The sequence below is a fragment of the Anas acuta genome, chromosome 2 (assembly GCF_963932015.1).
Source record: "Anas acuta chromosome 2, bAnaAcu1.1, whole genome shotgun sequence".
NCBI classification, from domain to species: Eukaryota; Metazoa; Chordata; class Aves; order Anseriformes; family Anatidae; genus Anas; species Anas acuta.
Window position 1 is genome coordinate 128,230,966 of NC_088980.1, and position 26,515 is coordinate 128,257,480.

Below are 26,515 nucleotides of genomic sequence, written 5' to 3' on the forward strand. Positions count from 1 at the left end.
CACAACTTCAGCAAAAATTTCAAGTGATGTATTTTAGTAATTATAGACAGGATTGTGAACAGGCTTATAACCAATGGGACATAAAGTATCTATTAGGCAGTTCAATTTATGGTCCTGTTGTGATCCAAGCTTATATTTAATTCTTATTGTGATAAATAGTGCTCAAAGGGATGAGACATCTGTGCATAGGTGAAATTTAATTTGGGAGATTAACAGTGTTAAAGAATTATAATCAAAAGATTTTCTGTCTGTTGGAGAGTTTTATACATAGACTATTGATCAAGCAGGAAGAATGAATTAACAAATTGTTCTGGCTCTTGCTCCTTTAAAAAGAAAATGAATAAAATGTCAACTGGGAAGTCTGCAAGTTGCTTTACTCCACTCAGTTTAGTATTTAATGACTATTAAGGGTAACTTTTCTGACAACAGAATTTAAATTGAGTTGAAAGGAAAACAGTCTGTGAACAGAAAAGGCATCTTCCTCAGAGGGATAAGGGGTAAATCACTGTCAAATTTTTAGCATCATAATGAGGAGAAATGTCCTTGCTAAACAAAAGAAGTGGTATCTAAATGTTGTGAAAAAAACACGTGTATCCACATAAGTTTGTAAGCTTTCTCCCAGTTTTGATTGTGCAGTGAGCATTTTATCTCCAGGCAAACACTTCCAGAGATGTTTCCAGCACACATCTGCACTGCATCCCTTGCATCTGCTGTTGGTGCAGTGATCAGTTAGCAAGCATCCCTCCACCCTGCAGCCATTATTCATCTTTGGCCTTGGCTACTCCGGTCCTCCCTGCTTCCCTGACAAACTTTACATACCTGGACTTATTTTAGAAGAACTTTTCCCAAGATTATTCTTGAATTAGGACAGAGTTATACAGAATATCTGTTGGCAAGAGACTGAAAATTGCTGCTAGTCAGATATCAAAGATTATCGACATCTTGTCACAGAGCCAAAGAATTCCTGGCAAATATCCTGCCTCAGTATCTGCAAGCAGGATGGATAGCTTGTCTTCTTTACCCCATCAATTTTCTGTGTGTACCCAAACAGGCTGTGGAATCAGACTTGAATGTTTTATTACTGTATCTGCCATTTACTTGTCATAAATATCTTCTCAGATTTGTTGCAAACTGACATTCATGTATGCAAGTATACATGGCACTATGTAAAGGCAGTAGCATTGGGCCCAGCAGAATGGTGGTTAACCATACTCAACCTCATTCCCAGGGCTGTCCTGGAACTATGTTTACGTACTCATCAGTTCTCAGAAGTATCTGCTTTAGTGGTTTTGCATAAACCTTTACAACAGAGAGTAAAAGGCAAGAACACCATGATTTTAAAAGTACACTTTAAACTCACACTACACAAACAATATGTTGTGCCAAACAGTAATAAAATGAAACATGAACAATAAAAATCATGTAACTATTTCAGAACTCTTGTTTGGTGGGTCTGTAGAAAAAGGACTCAGTGATAAATTTTAAACCATACCAGATTGCAATAATGTGAAGGAATCTTATTCTCTTATTCCTTCTTATTCCTTCTTATTGTCTTATTCCAACTCCTATTCCTTCTGGTTCTGAGAAAGAATAATTTATGAAGTACACAATAGACTGCCTAAACAAAACAAAGCAAAATAACCACAACAACAAAAAGCAAAAATGTTTCCCAGACCTTTAAAACAGAATATTTAAATGATTTATCATGATTTATCAAAATATTCCCCAACCCCAGAAATATATGCTGCAGTAAAAATTCCATACAAATAAAGATTGCACAATTCTCCAAAGCCAAGACAAACATATCTCAAGGCAAAAGTCAAAAGCTAAAACTAATGAGATACAGCTTTTTGAGTACAGAGTAGACAGTTCTCAGAAAAGCTCTTAAAAAACAAGAGTCTCCAGTTTTAGCACAGTACCAGTTTACTATACCATTTCCTTACACAAAATGAAAGAGTGTAAAGGATAGCATAGAGCAGAAGTAGTAGTAATTTTCCTATATATGCAGGAAAATAAATTCTAAGTTTTTTATGAAGTATAAAAATTCTGATTTGATAAAAAAAATCTTAGCAACCCCAACTCTTTACAGTGCAGTTCAGGTTCTTTGAGGATTTATTTTATTTTATTTTATTTTATTTTATTTTATTTTATTTTATTTTATTTTATTTTATTTTATTTTATTTTATTTATTTTATTTTATTTTATTTTATTTATTGTATTATATTTGTTTTCAAAATGATCATATGGATTGATGCAGATGCATAATATCTTAAAGAAATTTTGAAGAGATAGGGATGGATTAATTTTCTAGGTCACTTTAAGTTCCACATTTATAAAAATGTTCCTTCATTATTATGGATAATCTTAGTGAGGGTACATTTCATCCCATCATCCAGGTAGATAATGGAGATATTGAAAAAGGTTGGGCCTGAAGATCCTGACACCTGAGGACTGCCACTTCTAACTGGCTGCTATTGGCCACAGCTCTCTGGGCACAGCAGTCCAGCCATGTGTTTCACATACCTTGTAATCTATCAGTTTAGGGCATTTTGCCTCATTTTGGCAATAGTAGTAGTGTTGTTCTGAAAACCCTGTCAGTTTTGAGGTACATGCCATCCAGTTGTCTTCCCTGTTGTCCTGATCCAGCCATCACAAGAGTCAGTCAGGCTGCTCAGTCATGAGTTGCCCTTGGTGAATTTTCTCATTCACCTTCTTGGCCTTTATCTATGTCAGGACATACAGACATGCTCCACAGCCTTTCCATGGAGAGGTGAGGCTGAGCAACACAGTTCCTCAGGTTTTCCTTGCTTTTTTTTTTTTTTTTTAATTTTTATTTTATTTTATTTTTTTTTTAAGACAGGAATGACGTTTGCTTTTACCAGTTTTTGGGAACCTCCCATGGTAATCACAAGTTTTCTAAGAAGTGTCCTTTTTCTCTAGGTCCTTCATCCCATATACAGCTGGATATACAGCATTCATATTCCTCCTTGGTCACTTGTGCCTGCATTTTGTTTGCACAAGCATTCACAGGTAATCTGTTCAGTCTAGTTGGTCTCTTGCTTTGCCTATCTTGTTTCTTGGCCAGTGGGATTGGCTATTCTTGTGCCTCAGAGAGACTGCCTTGACCTCCTCTGCCTCCTCTGCCCTTTTGAGCAACCCCTCAATGGAGCCAGTCTACCAAGATCCCAAAGTAGCTAAAGTCTGCCCTCCTGAAATCTAGAATGGTTTTCTACTGCTTGTCTTCTTCATTGCCCTCTGGTGTTTAAATTCAAATCATGGTCACTGCAGACTAAACTCCCCACGACTGTCACTGGTTGGACAATGAGATTTTCTTTGTTCATGAGTAGCAAGTTCAGCAGAACATCTTTCCCAGTCAGCCTATCACACCTACACCACAAAATTATCACTTATATTCTGTCTTGTTACCCTCTGAAGACATTGGAGTGATTGAAGTCCCCCATGATAGTCCAAGCTTGCAGCTGCGAGGATCTTTCTAGTTATTAAAGGGATGTCTATCTTCTCCCCCTACTTGTACGATCTCTAGCAAATGCTAGCTACAGCATTCCCTTGTTATACTCTGCTCTGATCTTGACCTATAAGTTTTCAATACATCTCTGCATGTGAGCTACTCCTTTGTGTAGAGTACAACCTCAGTGCTCATCTTCTCAGTCTGTCTTTCCTAAAGTACTTCTACCTAGCCAGTGCAGTTCTCCATTTGCAAACTACCTACCATGCCTTTGTAAACCCAGTTATTACATACTGCTGGGATTGTACATGATCTTTTAGCCCCAATGCCTGTTTCCCAGGCAGTGTTTCCTAGGAATTAATTTTTAGACACGAGGTGAAACCCTCTTTTGTTCTGCTCTCTCAGGGAAGTATGGGAACCTCTCCTGTCACAATGTTCTAGGTACATCTAACCCCTGCTTCCCCCCTTAAAAAAGCAAGGAGACAAATCCCTCATGGAAACCAGTATAAGGATAACAAGCTTGTTAGTAAGGATGCTTTTGTACAACTTTATCAGACGCATCCCATCTCTACCTAGTAACTGTTCCTTGTTCCTTGAAGAGGTGGTAGAAATCTACTCCCTGTGAGGAGCACCAACCCCATCAGCAGACAATGATTTATGGGCTGCATCTACCACTGACCCAGATGTTCCCTCAGCTGCCAAACGACCAGGCTACATTAGTGCAGCAGTACAAATGAATAACAAACCTATTGATCCAGAAAGAGAGAAGTCTGATGTGGGTGTGAGCACTTTGGCAACTGCAGAACTAATTGAAATGCAGATTTGAGTTTCCTGCATTCCCAGCACTTGCAGAGACACTGGGATTCTCTATGTGGAATAGGTAGCTTTGCGTATTGGCCTGTGAAACTACCAGGACAGAACAGTTCTTTACCCATGATATGTTGCAGCCTGGATAGATTGGCATTTACTGATTAAAAATAATTTCACATATTTACCAGTCATTTCAGTGCCTGGTAATATTATGGAGATTATTCTGGGGTGTATTGAAAAACACCTAAAGAACAATGCGATCATTGGTCAGAGCCAACATGGGTTCACTAGGGGAACTAGTCATGTCTACTAGGTCATGTCTAGGAAACTTAATTTCCTTCTACAGAAAGATCACTCAGATAGTTGACCAAAGGAAGCAAGTCAATATAAAATTTCTGTATTTCTGTAAAGCTTTCGATACTGTCTCTCACAGTATCCTTCTGGACAAAATGATCAGAAAACAGTTAGGAAAAAGCATAATAAGATAGATGAACAATTGGCTGACAGGTCAGGCTCAGAGGATTTTTGTAAATGGGGTCAGACTGGCAACCTGTCACTCTTGGGGTTCCCCAGGGTTCCATTTTAGGACCAGTCCTCTTCAATGCTTTCATAAATGATTTGGATGAAGGACTAGAAGGTTTTTTGAGCAAGTTCACAGATTATACCAAGTTGGGTGGAACTGTTGGCACTGTCAAGTGTGGTGACGCCTGGCAGAGAGATCTGGACAAAATTAGAGAGCTAGGCAATCACAAATAATATGAAGTTTAACAAGAACAAGTGTGGGATTCTGCAGCTGGGAAGGAGCAACCCTGGTTATATGTACAGACTTGGGAATGAGAGACTGGACAGTAGCCCCGCAGAAAGGGAACTGGGGGTTCTGACTGACAGCTAGCTAAACATGAGCCAGCAGTGTGCCTTGGCTGCCAGGAGGGCCAACTGTATCCTGGGGTGCATCAAGAATGATGGCATAGCTAACCAGTCGATGGAAAGGATTGTCCTGCGCTACTCTGTGCTGCTGCAGTTGCACCTCAAGTACTGTGTGCAGTTCTGGGCACCACAGTATAAATAGGAAAGATATAAAACTGTTAGAGTGTTCAAAGGAGGGCAACAAAGATGGCAAATGTTCTAGAGGGGAAGATGTATGAGAAACGGCTGAAGTCACTCGGATTGTTCAGCCCGGAGAAGAGGAGACTGAGGGGAGACCTCATGGCAGTCTACAACTTCCTCATGAGGGAGAGCAGAGAGGCAGGCACTGTTCTTTGCTCTCTGACCAGTGATAGAAATGGCTTGAAACTGTGACAGAGACAATTCATGCTGGATATCAGGAAAAGATTCTTTTCCCGATAGGAAAAAGAGAAGGTGGTCAGGCACTGGAACAGGCTCCCCAGGGAAGTGGTTAAACCACCAAGCCTGTTGGAGTTCAAGAAGCATTTAAACAATTCTCACAAACACATGATCCAATTTACTCATTTATTTGTTTGTTTGTTTGTTTTTGAGTGGTCCTTTGGGGACCCAGGAGTTGGATTTGATCCTCGTGGGTCCCTTCCAACTCAGATTTCCTATGATTCTATGAAATATAAATAAAAGACAACTTTCCTTACTATTTCTACCTAATGGGATATTTTATTTTTCATGTTTTTTTATTTTATTTTATTTTATTTTTTATTATTATTATTTTAAAATTGTGTGGTTATTGAAGCCAAAGACGTAGCATTCAGGGTCAGAGAACTTAACAAAAATGTTCAGAAATACTCAAAAAAATGCCACTCTGTATCAACAGAAAATTCTAGCTTAACACTGAATACTATTTTCATAGTATCTGTTCCTAGAATTTATATTTTCTTAGAAAACCAGAAAACCAACGGAAAAAATAATGTTTTGGCTGATTACCAACCCATTGCAAGCCTGCTATCTCCCTCTGGCATGTCTCCAGTCTCCTCTCTGAACTAGAATGCCTGTCCTCTTAAAATGAGAGGATCGTATCATTTCCTAGGATAGGACAAGGACATTCAAAAGGAATTTGTATTCCAGAATATTTCCATATAAAATTACTTCCATTCCTTTTTTTTTTTTCCTGAAAATATTTATTTTTTTAGATTGAAAGAAAGAAAACTAAAACTAATCTCAGAAATAACTTCCTTTTCATTTGTTGAAGGTCAAAATATACTTTCAAATTACAAGAATAAATAATGGCTTAGTTATGTCTACATTAGCTATTAGTTCACTACAATAGGAGGAGAACTGTAAAGTTAAAAAATTGGTTATCACATATATCCACTTAAAAGATGTTTCAGGAGCTTTAATTAAGAGGACTAATCTAGTCTCATGAAGAGACACATTAGCAGCTGGAGTGAAATGGGGACCTGTAGTACATCTTTTGAATGAATTTCCTCCCCGTTGTAATTCTGATTTTGCCTTCAAAGACCACTCTGTGTGGTACACCAATTTACTAAAAAAATAAAAAAAAAAAAAAAAAATAATGCACTGGTTAGACCTGAAATGCATCTGTACATACATCCATAGAATGCCTTAAATTCTCAGTGTTACCCAGTGAACCAGACTGCACATCATGTTCAAGGCTACAGGCAATAAAGTTTTTATAGTTTTATTGTTTTTGCATGATTGTGTCTTTTTTTTAATTATTTCCTGTTAACCATGGCAAAAGTCCATAGTCAATCCTTTCAATTTTATTCAATATATTGCCAAAAGACAAGAACAGAAAGTCATTCATGAGGGTTTGTATTTCAGCTGAAACGAGAAAAGAAATTACACTGATATTGTGAATGATTCTGACTTACATCTAGTCAGACTTCTCAAGGTTAATTGTATATGGAATGAGAAAATACTATGCAGGAATTATTCTCCAAAGAAATCACCAGTGGAATATAGAAGCATTGAAAAGTTCCTTAATGAAAATAGTCCCATTACCAGACTGGGAAAGGTAGATATTAATTTATTTTATTCAGTCAGTTTCTGGTTGCTAAATTCAGACATGACAGGTTTATTTCAAGTCTGCTTTTTAAAGAAGAAATCTCAAAACTCTAGAGCATGTGAAATATAAAGATAAGCCCACTAAAAATGAAAACTTAGCTCTTTATACACCGCTCGTTGCTGAATTCTTTTTGGGAAACTAGAAGTTTCACCTTGGGGATTCAGGTAAGTACTTTAAGGCCTTATTGAATACTCTGAAGTTTTCAGGGTCATGAGAAATCACTGGAAAGCTGTTATGTTTCCCTTGATCACTGTAGGACCAGCTGTTCACTTAACCCAGGAAAGCAGTTGTTGGATACAGTGCAAGCAGTGCTGGCTGCTTGAGGTTATTAGATTCATCACCCTTCTACTGAGGAACATTTATCTGCTACTTTTACATAGACTAGAGCTGAGTTGTTATACTTAACTCAAGCCAGGTTTGCTTTATTGCTTCTTAAATTTCTTTCTTTCTTTCTTTCTTTCTTTCTTGCTCGCTCTCGCTTTTTTTTTTTCCCTGATCTCGCTTTTGCATTGAATCAGGTTGGAATCAATGCTTTTCTTTTTCTTTGATGAAGAATTACACTACCAGAAGCTTCTTTGGTACAATGCAACCATACATGTATACATTTTATCCAAGCCTGCCGAAGTTTGTGCAATCTGCAATTTATATACTGCATGACATGTTTATTTTCTGCTACAGAACCCCAAATTGTAAATATTGCATAATAAAACTGCAGTCCAATGTTTGTCTAATTTGTGTGTCCTGAAATTTCAGCCTGCACTGTGGAGCATGGATGCATTTTTCCAGCCAAGTTCCAGATACATCATCATTGTACCCTAAATTTAATTCAACCCAATTATGGCTCTTTCCTGCAAAGTGAACTTGGGTTCATTGTTTGGAAGGGACTTTGGAGGTACTTTGGTCAGGTCCCTGAACCTGACCGTTGGGAATCCAGGAGGTAGTGTACACCATAAAGCTTATGTGCTCCACAGACGCAGTGATCAGTCAGGTCTGGGTTTTCATTAGTTAGTATATTGATCCATGTTCCTGAGATGTTAACTATTCTCAAAATAGAAGCTTTGTAGAAGACAGAATTTTTACTGTGCAAACACATCCTGAAGAATTAATAATCAAAGTACAGGGCAGTGTGCTAATGAGGTTTAAAAAAATGTACCAAGTACCAAGTTGCAGCAGCATGCTGGCAATTTTATGTAGTGGGTAAGTGAATTTTGAAGTTATCACTTTCTCCAGATATTGCCTCCTCCTGTTGTCATTATTTGATTTTTATTTTTTATTTTGACGGGATATTCATTTGAAACTAGCTGTTTACTGGCTATGCTTCAGTCACTCATAAGCACAGCTTTGCCTACGTGATAGCGAGGGCTGAGTGGCTAATTGATGCCTAGAACTGCAAGACTTCATTAGAAGAGACATGTCAGCACAGCAATTTGAACAACCAAATATTTAAATCTTATGAGAGGATGCATTGAGACAAGTTTTGGTAAACTATGGCTAGAATGAAAAAGGGATTTATCTGAACAGAATTCTGAGTTATGAAAATTAATAATAAATAAATACATTAAAAAAATCCATTGATTAATCTTGTGCTAAAAAAAATAAAAATGGTTACAGGTACTTTGCATATAGTTCACTATCTGTGGCTCACCAGCACTCTGGAAGTGAAGCTGTTGGGTACACATGGCTATTATATGCCCAAATCATTAGTATGAAACACTATATTTTGTATTTCCAAGAAGTCATTCTGACCTTACTTGCTATTTAGTATAGCTATATGCTAATATATATATCTGGTAACATATTTCATATAGGTGGTAGGTCTCTTTCCCAGAATGATGGTGAAACCTGAAAAAATTACCAAACTCAAGTTGCTGTTTGTCAGGAGAAGTTTTGGCAAACCTATCTAAAAAGTAAAAGTTAGTTACTTTCTCCACATTTTATTAGGGCACTAAAACTCTCTGGCCCATTTGCTGTATTGCAATACACTTCTGAAGTATGTATTTCTTCATGCTAAGTTTTTTCTTACAGGCACAATTAAGTTTGATGGTCTCAAAGTATCTTTGCACATTTGAAACACTCCTTTAATATCCATACATTTATTGGAGGTTAGATTATACCCACCTGCTTTTGTGTCTGCATTTTACAAAGGTGGCCATGTTCTGTTCTGCATATTGATTTCTGACATGCACAGATTTAGCACTCGATGGCAGCTGGGAGATCTAAGAATGCAGGAACCTTTAAATTGTTCTCCCATGTTGTAGGGACACTTTTACAAATTTCTCCTCAGATTTCTTCACTTTCATACGATGGTAATGAAGATTGAATAGAAAAAAAATAAATTAACTTAAAACTGCAGCAGAACTACTTGAGCTACCCTTCAGGCAGTGAAAGGAAAGGAGAAAGGGGAATCCATTATTTGAACTGAAGACAAGTATGTAATGTGGTAGAAATTATGATAGGTTTAGAGAAATATTTAAACTGTATCTTTATGCTGCTATGTGATAAGTTTCTAATCACTAAATTAAGCAACACTGATTGCAACTACTGATACTTCCTCATAAACATAGCTCCAGAATAATTCCTGGAGACTTGTGAAATGAAAATAATTTTGTGATAAAAACACAATCAAAAAATCTGCAAAATAAAGCTTAATTTACAATAAAATCAAATACTGAAAATAAAAAGTTTTAATATTTTATTATTTAAAAAAAAAAAAAAACAAAACTTTGTCCTCAGGTAATGGTATTTTTACTGAAATGTAATAATGAATCAAATCTAGAAGGACACATATTCTTGCTACATCAATTAAATTTGCCGAGACTCTCTCAATCTCGACTATGGTTGTATTAATAGTCTTTTAACAGGTCATGTTATACCAGATATGAGAAGTATAATATTTGGAAATAGTCTTGAATGTAGAATATTGTGAGCCATGGACTTTGTGTCATGAGGAACTCCATCATGGTTAATTAAGCAACTGTAGCAGTATTCTGACCATCTTCATGTTTGAAAAATGTTTTAAACTCCTAGCAAGTTGACATCCTTTCACTGTCACTCATTCACAACACCATTTCAGATAGCGTTCCTACCAATGACAGCAGCTCTAAGATAGAAGATTTACTTCTACTTCTGAGGCACCTCTGGCTAGTTGGCCAAGTTTACATCAAGTGAAGTTTATATAACTGATTTATTTAAACTTAGGTCTTGCGAAGTTTGTTAATAATTCATTTCTAGTAGATTCTTAAATTTCTAATGTTGGTGAATCTGTATCATTCTGCAAAGAAATTCTGTATAAACATAATATTTAACAAGTATATCTGAATTTCTAACTTTCCAAATATATGTAACAGTGGTAGCTTTTGAGCACTGTTAAAATAAATATTCTAAGAAAAATTGAAGCTAACATTCTCCAACATTCTGAAACCAGCTACCTTTTGCAAATTGTGTTGTTAATATTCCTGGCTTGCTATTGCAATTAAATAGCTATTGTCCAGCTTGTCCAACTGGTAATTTCAGCTTCTTGCAAAACAGTAGTACATACACTTTAAACTCATTTATTTAAGCGCTGAATGTGGTAACTGTAGCAACATTATAAACAAATGTCGTGTTTTATGACTGGATGGGCATTACTTTGGGTAGTCAAAGAATAAAAACAGGAAGGCAATCAGCTGTGAAATAACAGCAACATTCACATTCCCTCCTTTAATCTCATTCACTGCCAAATTGGAAGTAGAAATTGCAGAGCATCACATTTTGGCCACCTCAAATACCAACAAGCAGAAAGGACAGTCTTTACTCTGAAAATGGAGGGAAGGAGGGAAGGAGGGAAGGAGGGAAGGAAGGAGGGAAGGAAGGAGGGAAGGAAGGAAGGAAGGAAGGAAGGAAGGAAGGAAGGAAGGAAGGAAGGAAGGAAGGAAGGAAGGAAGGAAGGAAGGAAGGAAGGAAGGAAGGAAGGAAGGAAGGAAGGAAGGAAGGAAGGAAGGAAGGAAACCCACAAGATTTACAGGACTAATGTGATCTAGATGGCACAACATTCACATTGAGTTGACAGTGAAAAAATATATTATGAAATTTAAAGGCTTGGATACCTTAGGATAACTGTTTAAGTTCATAACACACTTTTGCCAATTTTTACTGTATATTATGTTCACTTATAACATGTAAACACTGGAGAAATCTACAGGCAATGAAGAAAAAAAAAAAAAAAGACAATCTGTCTGGAGTTCAGTGGGAGATTTGTCTCTTCCTCTAAGAGCCTGGCTGATTAATTGAATATGTCCACATGCTCCAGTGAGCTGAGGAGGGGTCTAGCATGCTCCATTGAGGTGTCTCATATCATCTGCAACACCATACAGCTCTCCAGGACATACATATGGCAGATGTGGCACAAGATTTAGGGATACTCATTTCCTGAAGGCCTATTCAGTAGAAACCAAATGGGATGTCTGACTTTTTTTTTCTTTTTTTTTCCAGAGATCTAAACAAAGGCATTTAACATCCCTTGATGTGCTTCAGGCATCCATATGGGGCTGTCATACATGACACCTATAAGGCCACCTGTGTTCTGCACCAGCAGCTAGAGGCAGGATACCTTACAGTACCACAAATGTCACTGAATGCTTAGGTTGTTCATAAACCATACTGTAATAATTCGCAGGGATCTAATAGTAGACATATAATTTATAATGAATAATTAACATGGACAGTATAGGCATATCTTCTTGCAGAATATCTATGAGCAGATTAGGCTTTATTTGAATCTATCCATTATTTAAAATTATTAACATTTCTTCCTTGTTGCAGTTTTTATGGATTGACTCTACGGATTGACTACAATTAATTCTCTAAATATTATTGATATTTGATGTTCCAGTTCTACTTTTTGTTGGGATAAATGGTGCAGAGCAGAAATTTGTATATCTTATATTAAAGTACAATCTTAGACTTTGATGTCCCTGGCCTTGTCCCTGCTTTTCCTGAGAACAGCGTCCTATTTAGGTGAAACAGCACTTCTAAATTCCATAATTGGGCTAGTGAAAAAATAATAATAATAATAATAAATCGTAATTCATTATTTTTAAGAATAAATTATTTCCTTTACTCTTGTAACTCCTGGAGTCATCTGCAGTTTATCTGCTACTGATGGCAGGTGAATGTTTAGCTAAACAATAGAGACATCAGCCACTTCTCCAGATTATTGTTTCCGTCCAGCTGGAAGGTTGCCATGAGATGACCACCCTGTAGCACCCTCTGCAATCTGGTAGTGCCTTATGCCACAACAAGAGCTGCAGGAAATCAGCTCCATTTTAAGAAAATATTTGAGTCACACACAGAAAGGGAGCTGAAAATGAACAGCAATCTGTTTAATGTTCCAAGACGTAGAAAGATTGATGGTCCTGAAGTTGAAATTTCAGTAGGAGGAAATTAATCCACTTGCTAAGCACAGTAAACAGACTGAAACGTCTGCCCCCAAGCCTCTTTGCTTTACCTAATGGCTTAATATAAAAAAATAAAACTTGACAAATAAGCAAAAACCTCCAACATAAACATTATCTTCTTACATTAGTGAGGTCATATGGGCATTTCAGACAATCTTGGAACCATTTGCTATTTGCTGACACCCCTGTGGGTCATGAGAAGCAGGTTAAGAATATGCCTAGTTAAGTTAAGTTTTCTGTCCAAATAAATCAGACAGACCTACAGGCTGGAATTCTGGCACTGTTATGGAGAAATACAGCTTACTTCTGAGCTGCAAAAAGAATGACATTTTCTCCTAGAACTGAATTCTGAATGATATTTATGTTACTGATAAACCTGTTTCAGCTGGTAGGAAAGAAATTGGTTGAGCCTTGGCTAGAAGCACTATAAATTACTATGTGACTACCATTGCAGAAGCTTATTTGAGTCCTTATGAAGTTGAATGAAAAAAAAAAAAAAAAAGGCAGATGACAAGCCTCACAATGGATTTGAGAATGAAGATAACCCAGCAAGATGAACACTGGGCTTTAATCCCAAATTAGTATGATAAGAAGGCAAATGTGGTGAATTGCAGCATTCACTGGTTTAACCAGTCTTTAAGTTTAATTGCTATGCAGTCAATATGCTAGTAAGCACAGTATCAGAGGATGATGGTCAAGTGGGGTTTCAATGCTTGGGTCTTCTTCCCATTTATGCTGGCTGCAAAGTTAAATCGTGAGGTCATCAGATCCATAACAGTAGTTTACAATAAAGAACAATAACTGGGATGAAAGATGAGCTTACTGAATCATGTAGACTCTTACCTGCTACCTCAAAAGGATAGCATACCTGCCTTTAAAGAGTACTGCCTGAAATAATGTCAGTCACTGGATGTCTGCTTCCCTCAAGGTGTACTGCTGTGAAATAAATCCTCCAGCAAAATACAATTTATTATAAAAGCAGAATTGCAGCACTAAGAAAGACAAAAATTCATTAGACACTCACCAAACACGGATATATATTTAAAGCTATTGCAGAAAAATGCAGCTCATGCAAAACAGCTTAACTGCTTTCAGTGTGAGACTGCCAAACAACAAGATTTAACAGCAGGAAAGCTGAAATGCATGACAGTTTATAAGAAGAGAAACCAAAATGAGCATCATGGGGATAGCTGTAAAACACATGAATCTCAGAATTTGTACAAGAAGGCACAAGTAATAAGCTACCATGGAGAAGAGAACTGCCCAGGGACAGAACTTTTCAGCTTCAAGATGGTTCTCTGAAAATAGAGCATATAAAGGGTGACTAAAATGTTATTTTCATCTCCAGTACAAACTCTAAACAAATGATTTAGAGGATGTTTTATGCAATTTCTAATGATGGGAAACTTTATGGAATGAAATCAAAAAAGACTGTCAAGAGGAATCATCATAAATTTCAACAATGACAAACGAAATGACATTTTTAGATAAACAGTTTCAAAGAATTTTAGAAAACAGTATGTTGGGCAGACCACTGAGATTGAGAAGGCTGGAGAGAGTTTTGTCTTGTTTTGCCAGGGCTTGCCTTGCAAAAAAGCCAAAGGGAGTTTTGCCTTGCTTTGCCAGGGTTTGGGATTAAACACCTTGTATGAAAACCAATTCTTCATTAAAAAAAAAAAAAAAAAAAAAAAAAAAGGTAAAAAAAAAAGGTTTCTTGTAACTGTAACTGGGACTTGTTTGCATATGCAAGACAGGTGAAGCTGCAAGATCTATGGTTGGCTGGAGAGCAGAAAGACGTTGAGGAAATAAGCCTTGAGAAAAACATAGCATGTAGTTTCTGCTGTTTTAATCCCCTGTCTGGGTTACCAGCTACAGAATTGCCAAAAAAGACATATTAGTAGGGCTACAAGTGGAGGCTTGCTATTGATTGTACTGTGGATGACTCTGATTTCAAGAGCTTGTGATGTTACATCTTTTTTTTTTTTTCCATTTATTTTAAAGATGTCTGTTGCTATTCCACCAATGAGGGAATAGAAATACATTTTTAAAGTACATTTAGTTTCTCCTGTGGCCTGGTAACAATAAGAACCAGGTCTTTAGTTACATACCTGTGAACCTGAAGGCGTTATACATATATATCCTGAGGATCCATTGTCAGATAGTGGTAGCACGGAAAAGGCAGTAAAAGTGTTTATATCTTCTGTTCCTTTCTCTCTCCAACCCACTCAGTCAGTTTAGAACTGAAAAAGTTTGTCTAATTTTCAGTTCAACTTCCCAGTTTTCACTAGAGACTATTATAAAAATGCTTTGCACTCTATTTAAAGCATTACACTTTCTGACATCAGCCCTGGCCTCTGAGTTGACAACTCCAGCATCGTTCTGCAATGGAGGTGATGAAAATTTGGATGGGAGTTTTTGTTTGAAAATGCTTTGCAGGCTAAATGAGCATTACTCTGATAGTTCTTGCTTTGTAATAAAACTGTCACATCTTCTCAGTGGTGGTGGTACACTGGGAGGACGGATGTGAAAAATTGGATTCTTGGATCTGAAAAATTTCCCCAGTTACATTTTTTATCATCTGTTAGACAAATTATACTAAAACTAAAGTGGCAGCAAAGACTCAAGCTCTCATAAGATTCAGTGAACTTTATCTGTTTGTTTTGGAGAAGACCACATGAGGTTTGTCTGCATATGTTTAACAAAAAAAGTTATGCTAAATTGTATTTGTTCACCATAGAAACAAACCTAGAGAAATGGATCTACAACTAGTCAAAAATTGCAGAGTAAAAACACAGTCCTTTAATTTACCAAGAAAACAACAACTACTACAAAAAGGGTTGGTTTTTAGAAAATTTGATTTCTCATATTAGTGAAATAAAATTTCTCATATTAGTGAAATAAAATTCAAATTTTTCATTTTGCCAGTTCTCAGTAATAATTAATTTAATGCTGTGTGGTAGTAAAATCATTTCTCAGTTTGAACTGATGGCTCAGTCTAAAACGTTATCTGAATTTTCCTTTTAAAAGGGCAAAAATTGTATTATTCAGTTATTCTACAGAATATTTCAGAAATCAGTATAATATAACCATAATAAAACCAAAACATATTTGGTATTTTGTTTACAAAAGCAAACAAACACTATTCAACTTTGGTTTAAAGAAAAATTATTTTTCCTGGTGTCAGAAGGCATATGCATATGTAACGAGTCCATTTTATTTCCTGATAGTAAGAAATAAAAGAATATTTAAGAATAGCAAAATGTATCTAATTTCTCTATGTTTTAAATTAGTTTTGTTGTTGTTATTGTTCTAACATTCTATATTGAGAATATGTTTTATGATTCTGTTTGCTGCACTTATTTTTAAACATAGGAGCCATCATACTGGGACATACCTGGGAGCACAAAGTCTGACACTGTCTCTGACTGCTTAGCACCAGAGATTGCAGAAGTGCTTTCCGATTGTGTTTATAGATGGTCAATAAAATGCCAGTAGATGGCACTCAAGAATGCACAGCCTTGATCCTAAGAACAAGCAACTTGTCATGCTCTGCAAATGGCTTCCTCGGCCTTCTTTTCACAAGAGGTCTCAGCAGAAGAGGCTTGAAAGGAAAATGAAAGAAACAAGGCACTTTGGATTTCGCTGGTTCACCTGGTTTTCTCCATGAAGCACACAAGTCTCATTTTGTATGCCTAATAACAATAATTAGATTTTGCTGCTGAAGGCAATGAAAATAGATGAGAAACCTGCAGGGAATATATATATATATATTTTTTTTCCTTTTTAATCTCAATATAGTAGCGGACTTTATTTGGTTTGCTAATGCAAATTTGCATTTTCTTCAATATAATATGTTATGATGTTTTTTGATATTTTTACCAAGACAGGTTTCATTGTCTTAAAATAGGTCTTGTGATATTCTGTTTTAATCTGCTGCAAATGATTTGAGCAAGCACAAGAAAAACTATCAGGTGAAGGGTGTTTCTTGCTTTTCCTGCCCCAGTAACCACATTAGAGCCTGGGAGGCTCAGGCCATAGAGAAGACTGTGGTTTTAGAAATAACCACTCTGCCAAGTAGCCAATAGAAATGAAAGCAAAGCAGAAACTGTCCACAGGCAGTGGTCTTTGACCTGAGTGACTTCCAGCTCTACACCTGCTGCTTGTAACTGAGATTAAAGATCTGTTGGATGTGGGCAGTTTGTGTAAAACTAATGACTAAATTTAACATAGACTCAGCTCAAAGCTGCATGATTTGAGCCAAAATAATAGCTTGTCTGAAACATTCCTCCTATCCCCGTGTGAGGGTGGCTTTGTTAAGTTGTAGGTTCTCAGTTAAAAAAAGTAATAAAATGAAGAAAAGACAGTCAACAAATCTGGCTGTGTTAAAGCTATCAGAAGCAATAAAATCCAGCTGATACAGCTGTGAAAAGCAAGAGTAGTGTCATTTTTAAATTTGTCTTCATGTAATCAGGATACATCCCCCTTCAAGCACGAGGGGCATGGATTGCCTGCTGTGGGAAGGGGAAGAAGAGCAGAGGAAGCAGGAAGGGAAAGAGAAGGAAGAGTAGAGGAAAGAAAAACCATGGAAAGCTCAGTTCCCTGCAGGGAGATGGGAGAGTTCCATGAAAGTTGGTGACCAGGGCACCACAAAAATACTAAGCAAAACTTGTGTCATGCTAATGGACTTCAGCACTGACAAACAGCATCCCAAAAGAGTGTAACACAAGACTTATGTGAAAGAAAGAGATGTTGAAAACCAGTCTATTTAATGGTTCGGTCTGGCTGGAATATGTCTTCCCTGGCTTCCAATGTTCCTAATTCCTTTTCTTAACCATCACATGTGCTTAGTCACTCCAGCTCCTGCAAGCTGAACAGGTTTCAAGGCTCCTTTCAGTTCTTACAGTTGATGTTGCCTCCACCTTCAGTTCTTACTGTGTTGACAGGTTAGTGAGTTATTTACCTTACTTGTTCATTCTTCTCAGCATCTTTCTCCCTAGCTGCTTCAATTTTCCTTTTCCTACCTCATGTTTTCCTCTCTAGCCAGCCTTTCCACATCCCCATTACACACTAAACTAACCCAAGCACCCTTCTATGTTGGCAAGAAACCACCTAATTATATGTTAGAGAATAAAAGAATACAGACAAGGAATTAGAGAAGGAAGAATCTGAATGACTATGACCAAGCAGGCTTTAAGATGCTAAATGACCCTGATCAGTAGCACAGAATTTGAAAGCCTGAGGAATGGAGACCTTACAGATGGCCTTAGAGATGTTTCTAATCAACCTCAAAGCAGTAGTAGTTTTGGTTGACAGTGAACTTGTATTGAGGGATGATTTGACATTTTTGATATCAATGGAAGAAGTATGAATGAAAATTAAGTATTAAAGATTTATCACATCAAAGTTTTAGCAACAGATATACTGCTTTGTATCAAGAAACAGTGTGCCAAGAACCTTTCTAGCACTAAACCAGAAACAGAATGTACTTATTCTATTTACAGAAGAAAAAATATATATCCAAGAACAGTTTTTGTTGAAAAGGACCTCTAGAGTTCGTCTGCTCAGCTCTCAAAAAACACCATCACTGTTAAGATCTTTTTCTGTCTCTCTAGTCCAAGTTTTCCATGCTACAAATTGTGTCAGGAGCCTGTTTTATGTTTGTGCACAAATTTGAGAGAAATCTGGCTCTTCCTCTCTATTACCACCTATTAGGTAGCTAAATAAAATTATTAAACCCCTCCTGCATTTTATTTATTATTATTTTTATTATTTATTTATTTTTTTTTTCTGGGAGAACAAACCCAGCTCTTTCAGCTTCTTCTCATATGTCATCATCTTCTGCAGGCTCCTAACCATCTCAGTGGTCTTCTGCTGGATTTACTCCAGCTTTACAATGTCTCTCCTTACTGTGTCAGTACCTCTTTCTACAGGGGAGCTCTCAAGGTAATCTCATAGTATCACTGCATGTACAGTAAATTGCCATAATTGCTACTGATAAGGCTTCGTTATGCTTCACTCTAGTGAAAAGTTAGCTAACCCAGTGAGTTGCATTCTCAATGAAATGTGTTTCAAAGAAATGCTAATATGTGCTTTTTCTTTCATGAATTTGCCTCTTTTCAGGACAACGTATCTATCTAGATCTAGATCTATGTATCTATATCTATCTATATCTATCTATATCTATATACGTATATATACATATATCATATATGATATATATCATATATGTCATATATATATATCTATATATCTACATCTATAGATATAGATAGATATAGATAGATATAGATACATAGATCTAGATCTAGATCTAGATAGATATGATTGCTATTTTTATGTCCACTTCAGACTGGATAGAAGATTTTACCATCACAGAACTGTTGACCAACAAGTCAGAGTTAGACATCTTGCTATGGATAACACCCTTTCTGGTGGCCAAGAAAGAGATTAGTTTATCTGAATTTGCACAACTCTGACCCTGAGAAACCACAGTCTTCCACTCTCAAAAATCATATTTCTGGCAAGGTGATATTGAGAAGATTCTCTGCAGTAAAGTATGTAAAAACTGAACAGATTATCAATAAAGGTCTTCAGTTTAACACTTTCCCCTATCTTCTCCCTGGCATGATCATTTCAACTTAACACCATTTTGATTTGGAAACATCCATAGCATCAAAGACAGCACAGGGTTCTGAGGTGCTCTCATGTCTCCTCTGAAAGTAGCAACGTTCTGGATCCACAGTATTTAAACTGAGCTAAACGGAGTGTCTTTCTACTCTTTTTTATGGACATTTTTCAGTGTTGGCAAGTTTTATGTCCTGGGTTTTTTTCCTATCCGTACTTTCTACTGACTACCAAAATTCTCAGTTTTTGTCTGTGGTCTGTTTGTGGCAAAAACAGACTTTTCTTTTTTTTTTTTTTTTTTCCTGCAAAAGACTGGTTAGCATATTGGAGTATACAACTTTCTTGTGTAGTATTTCCTTCCAGATGTAACTTAAAAGAAAGGAAAAAGCAAGCCTCTTTCTGGCAAAATTGTAGCAGCTCTTAGAGAACAGTTCTGCTCTTCAGTTTCTTCCCAGAAATCCTTGCTGGGTGGAGCAGAGGAGGTCTCCTAGCACTTAGATAGAAGCAGTCCAGTGTGCTCATACAAACTGAAAGAACGATGCAAGATCCCACGAGAGGTTTTTATAGAACAGAGAAAGTTCATGCTGCCTTCTGTGCATCTTTGCATCTTTTTATCTTTCTTGGGACGTGTTAGAAATACTGAACAAGGAAAATATTTGCCATATTCATCTTTTTTTTTTTTTTTTTTTTTTTTTTTTTTTTTTTTTTTTGTCGATAGCCCTTCCGGCCTTTGGAAAATTTACAGCACATGAAAAGCCTCCATACTGACAGGAGCTTACCAGCCTGGCCAGGCTTTGCTAGCTCCACACAAAGCTAGGCAGTCTGACATAAAACATGGGTGTTGAATCAAAGCCTTATTCTTCTTGCCAACTGCACTCAGTTTGGAAAGAGCACAGTCATACAGTCATTTGGAAGGTCAAATACTGTAACTGTAGCCATATCACGTACATTATTTTAATGAGAAAAAGGTGAGGACCCGAAAACAAAGCACTGCACCATAATATGAATCAGCATCAGAGGATTATTTAATGCCATAAAAAGGTGGAAAGTGTCAAAATGTAAACTTAACTTCCTGTGGAAGAAAACTAAGATTTTTTTTTTTTTTTTTTTTGTAGTACTTAAAGAGGTCTAAAAGTGTTGCATATAACAGCCCAATTTTGTTACTACAATGACACATAATTTTTAAAGGTACTTGCTCTCATGTGATTTATTTTTTTTGTTAGAGAAAAGGGTTTTTATTGTACTACTGATTACTAGTTTCTGCCTTTTTTTTTCCCCAATCGTAAACAAAGTAAAACACACATGGGCTAACATTAATAACACACTGTTATTTAAATATATAGTGACTCTGAAGAAATGCAACTGGTGTGAAAACTGGTAGAAAATTTGATATAATGAGTGCACACAAAAGGAATGAAAGGCGCCATGAAGATTTTTCTTACACCTATGAAATTTTTAAAGTTTTCTTTCTCACAAAGAAGATGTAATGACATCAGAGTGTCTACAATGTCTTAATGCATTCAACTTACATAATGGGTAACACTCAGTACACTATTCCTAATAGAACAGACACTATAAGTAAAATTTACAAAAGTGTCAAATCACTGAGAAACATACGTTTTATTAGAAATCAAAGAGTTTTTCTCTAAATTTATGGCGATCTTAGCTTGAAGATGAGTTGTGTTGTAGGGAAAGGAGTTTTCCCAAAGGAGAAAAAGTAAAATTAATGAAATTTAGTCTCCAGTTTAGAGTTAAATCTAGAAAAAGTAAGGGCAGAGAAAGATGTATATTTATGAAATTTCACAGGTTCCATCACCTACTAGCTTCTGATATTTGAAAACCCATACCCATACAGATTTTCTGTGACATGTACCCGCTCTTACCCTGTAAACTGGCAGGTCCATAGCATGAAGTGTTCTCCTCAGCTGGGAGTGGCATTGATTCCAGGCCATAGTTTTCTGTTGTGGTGGTTTTGCACTGGTAGGTAGCTAAACACCACCTTGCTGCTCTCTTACTCCCCACGCTCAGAAGGACATGGGGACAAAATGCAATGAAAAACCTTATGGGTTGAGATGAGGACAGGGAGACAACTCACCAGTTGCCATCACAGGCAAAACAGACTCAGCATAAGGGAGATTCATGTAATTTATTACTTATTACTAACAGAGCAGAGAAGTGAGAACTAAAAGCAAGCTACAAACACATTCCCCCCATCCACCCTCTTCTACCTCCTCCCCAAAAGCATTGCAGGAGAATGGGGAATGGGGTCTGCAGTCAGTCCCTGATGCTTCATCTCCGCCACTCTTTCACAGTCACTCTCTGCCCCTGCTCCACATGGGGTCCCTTCCATGAGATGCCGTCCTTCCCAAACTGAGCCTGCAGGGGCTGCCCACAGGCAGCGGCTCTTCCAGAACTGCTCCAACACAGGTCCTCCCATGGGCAGCAGCTCCCCTTCAGATCATCTGCTCTTGCATGGGCTCATCTTCATGAGCTACAGGTCCAGCCTACAGTCTGCTCCACTGTGGGATCCATGGACTGCAGGGGGACAGCCTGCTTCACCAGGCCTCTCCACAGGCCATAGGGAAACTGCTGCTGTGTGCCTGGAACACCTCCTGCCCTCCTTCTTCACTCACCTTAGTGTCTGCAGGGCTGTTTCTGTCTACGTTTTCTCACTCCTCTCTCCCAGTTGCATTTCTTTCCTTTCTTCAGTCTGCTCTCCCAGAGGCCCAACCAGTGTCACTCACTGGCTTGCATTCCTTTTGGAGCTGTCTGGAGCTAGCTCTTAGTTGACATGGGTCAGCTGTGGGGCTCTGGTCACAGAGGAAACTCCTGCAGTCCCCACCACTATCAAAACCTTGCCATGTAAGTCTAATGCATCTGTATAGTACAATCCTTTCATAACAAAATAAAACCAAAATTGGATAGAATAAAAAGAGCAAATAATTTAAACTGCTTGATATTGAGGTCGGATATAGTTCCATCGCAAGACTCACCAGGGAACAGAACACAAAGCTGCTGTACATAAACCTCCCCAAAGAGCAAGAACTACATATTAAAGATTTTTATTAGATGACGTTTTAAAGTATCCCTAGGGATAGTACAAGCTTATGTTTTTTTATGTGTTTAAACAGCACAGTTGCAAGGGAATGTAGCCATAATATTCTATGTGTCAGTAATTCAAAAAAAGAAATCCCATAAAAATTAACCATCAGAAAATAACAAGTAGCTATATATCAAGAGCTGCATTATTAAAACAAGAAGGGACTCTGTTGCCTGCATATGGTGAATATTATAAAATAACAAGTCAAGAGCCATTATGCCATTTGGGCAGCTTAAAGTTTTATGAGCCCCTTAGCTTCAAAGCATCAGTGGAGGTATTGATTAGCCTTTGAGCATCGATGGAGGTAGTGGTGTTACCCCCAGAAGGTCTTGTTCCTTATTGTTTGTTTTTACCATATTTTACCATGTATTCTCAACTATTGCAAGATAGAAATAAAATAATTGGCATCAGCTCTGCTTCTTGTTGACATATAAGATCATATAACCCAAGAGTAGCCATGAAGAATATTCATTATGATTTCTAATCCTTCCTACAAAAGTCATGATTGAAGATATTACAAGAAGCACAGTAGAATCCCAGAGAAACAGAAAGACAATGTCTTCTATGTTTGTTTTGATGATGTTTTGTTTTGTTTCCTGCAACTCATTCTATACAGGTTGAATCTGATTCCAAAGTGCATCAAATGCTGATTTGCCTCCATACTTATGACCTCAAAGAAATATTCGAAATACAGAGCTATGTTATGGAGATAGAACTTAATGCATTGTATTTTCTTACAATTCACTGCAGATACTTCCTAGCTGCTTAGGACTCTGTGATTAAAGCCACCTCTACCCATGGTTTCAACCAGGGCTGTGAAGGTTCACGCAGCAAACACTCCTGTCTCTCTCTTAGAAGAAGGATTCCACAGCTGCAAGGTCAAACATGATCACTGAAGGTTGCCATGGTAACTATATATTGATTCATTAAATATCAGAGCTTGTTCTGAAGCTTGTCCAAAGCGGGATATTATCCTACCATTATCATGTTTCTCAGCTCTTTGTTTTAATGTTTTGTGCTGTGGGTAGCCTATTCTGAATGTGAGAAAACTAAAACACAGTGATGTCTTAGTTATGCAAGAGAGAAAAAAAAAAAAGAAAAAAAAAGAAAAAGGGAGGGGAAGGGGAGAGAAAGAGAGAAAGAACAAAACTAGCTAAATAAGGATGAGGGTTGCACAATGCACACATCTCAGAGGGGGGAAAAAGGAAGCAAAGAGAGCTGTTCTAATGTTGACTACAGAGCACTGAGTCAATAACTTCTCTTTAGAATCAATTGAGCATAAATATGTTATTTTTTGATCCAAACTGAAACCAATGCAGTTATGATGTGGTGAGACCATAATCCCAATACTTGTCTGTGGAAAACATGAGACAAATACATATCCTTTCAAGTTGCTGACAGTTTTTCTGTAGAAAAGTTACAGCATAGAGGGATAAGAGTATAGAGTCCATCAACAAAACAGTGTTGTTGTTCTGACCTCTTTGTTTATGTGGTATTTGAAGAAGTGTGGAGCTTCAGTAAGCCTTGGTTATAGTTGTATTAACAACCTTTTGATATGCACACATCCACAGACAGCCATTTCCAAATGTCAAGTTTCTTTTTGGCTTCTTAGATAAGTAGGGAAAAAATCAGAGTAATAGTAATCTAATAATAGTAATCTAGTAATATCTAGTAATACAATAATCTATCTAGTGATATAAAAGCAAGTTTTGTTTTCTGGTTGGGATAAAGTACATAGGCTTCAACATAAAATATTTTAATTTACTTTATGTTTGGTATTTACATGACCTTTGGTATTTGCACCTTTGATGGGAAGCAAATCTACATGTTATAACATGAAATGTAGTCATCACAATCATTTAGCTGTACCAGTTTTCTTCAACTATAAGTCAGACTGTTTCACTGGTTTTTGGTAACAATGAATTGGAACACATAAATAATATAAAATGAAGTACAGCACCCAGACAGTGGTATCTCTGCAGTCTTTTTCCATTGCTTTACTAGAGGGAGCTCCTCCTTCTCCCTTCTCCTAAGCAACAATCATATTTCCATTTCCAATTTACACTTAGCTTGATAGGGAAAAGGGCTCCATTCATGAGGTCTTGCATTATTAATTTAATGTAAAATAGTATAGGTACCTTGGTATGTATGTGGTACAGAAGTGGATGATCATTATAGTTTGTGGGGTTTGGTTTTGTTTACTTTTTTTTCTGAGTAGTTCTCACCTCATTTTGCCTTTCATTCTGGAAGTTACCACACATCCATCACAGCCCATATAACCAAGCAATGCTTGCCAGACCCTCCAAACTTTGATGAACTGCAAAATCTCAAGTTGCATGGAATAAGCAAATGACCTTCAGGAAGGTAGCACCCAAACCAGGCTTCACCCATCCAAGACTGATCCTCCAATCAGTCAGGAAAATCAGTCCAGCTGTTTGGCTGTCAGCAGGGCAGAATTCAGTCTTAACAAATATTATGACATTTACCAATGAGTTGACAGTAGCAGATATATCCCTATTCTTACTTCAGTGCATAGACTATAAAACTGACATAAAAATTGAGCATTGCAAATTGTTGGCAAACACTGACCATTATAATCTTCTGAACCTTATTTAAAAATCAATAGATTTCAAAAACTTTAGTTAAAATATTAAACATTTATATCGTCTGATTTAATCATAGTCACTTCAAAGATGATCCTGATTTTCTGCTAGGGATAGTGAACAATTTAATCATTTATTTAATCTTCATATGTATACCATAGTAGGTCTAAGCAAATTTTTGATTTTTGTTTTAACCTCAAAACATTGTGCTGACTTCTGTGTGATCAGTGAAGCATAGAACACCACAGAAAAGTAAGTTATAACCAGCTGGTACAGCTGATTTAATGTTATCCGCTTCCTCATATCCCTTGTCATTAAATTTATGTGTTGTTGTTGTTGTTTGTTTGTTTTGTTTTGTTTTCTCCCTCTTTATTGCTGTCTTGTATTTTGCTGGGTCACCTTTTTCTTCCTAAGACCATTGTCTGTTCCATTTTTTTCCCATTACTAAAAGGTAATCCAATCGTCAGCATCTCCCTATCAATTTTCCTTGTGAAATATCTATTCATATCTGTGGTATTATAAGTATATAGAATGAAAACATACCTGTGTGCTAGCAAAAAAAACAACAACACTTTTTTGAGTATGTTGGCAGAGTCACATGGGTCATCTGGGAAAGCCAGATAACAGATTTCATGCTTGTCTTGGTGCAGAATATTAGGATTATTATGAAATCAGTTCTACGGGAAATGGGATTCCCCAGCAAACACAAGACAATCTACACACTTTTAACTGATTTCATATAGAATCATAGAACAGTTTGAGTTGGAAGCAACCTTTCAACCCCCCTGCCATGGGCAGGTACCCCTGCCACTAGATCAGGTTGATCAGATATCTGCTTGTGATATTTAGCAATCCAACACTGCTGGGCTTAAGCCTCTATTTCATGACTATGTTTAAGTACAGGCAACTGCACATTTGCCCAGTATGTTCTGCCCTGCAGGATAATACAAGAATAAGAGGTGAGGTGGAGTGCCCTGCCTCTCCGTGGCAGAGAAGGAGCTCCTGGTCTGTGCTGGGCCTGCTGAGGGAGGTCTGTGTCATTGTGTGAACAATGGGTTCTGAAGAGAGGAGGAAGAGGCAAGAGGAGATAGAGAAGTTGAGTATGGGTCAGCTTGAACATGTGAAGACAGGGTGAAGGTAATATCTCTTATGCTACTAGATAAGCAGGAGCAGACTGCAGGAAGTCTGTTCTTCCCTCACAGGGGAAATTGTATTTGCTTTACTTGCCCTCTGTTCTTTTTGTGTCACAATGGATTGACCTTTTCAAGCACAAAAAGGAATGTGGAGCCAGAACTTCCCTGATTTATTGATGCTGCCACTCAGATAATGTCCCTCAGATTTCCTGTCAGATCAGGTCTTCACCTGAAAATCCTTTCAGAGACTGGGCAGAATATCTGTGATGGTCCTCACACTAAAGTAGACTGCAGAGCTCCTCTGGTTTAGGTATATCAGGCTGAATGTCCAGGAGACACTGGGTGGCATGAT

The 26,515-nt window shown here is 37.3% G+C and overlaps 1 long non-coding RNA gene across 1 annotated transcript; it reads left to right on the forward strand.

The window, feature by feature from the left end:
* The first annotated feature begins 2,966 nt into the window (after positions 1-2,966).
* Positions 2,967-23,540, forward strand: LOC137851223 (uncharacterized). The gene is made up of 2 exons (XR_011093083.1): positions 2,967-3,030; positions 23,178-23,540. It is a non-coding gene; the product is annotated as an uncharacterized lncRNA (long non-coding RNA).
* Positions 23,541-26,515: the final 2,975 nt, after the last annotated feature.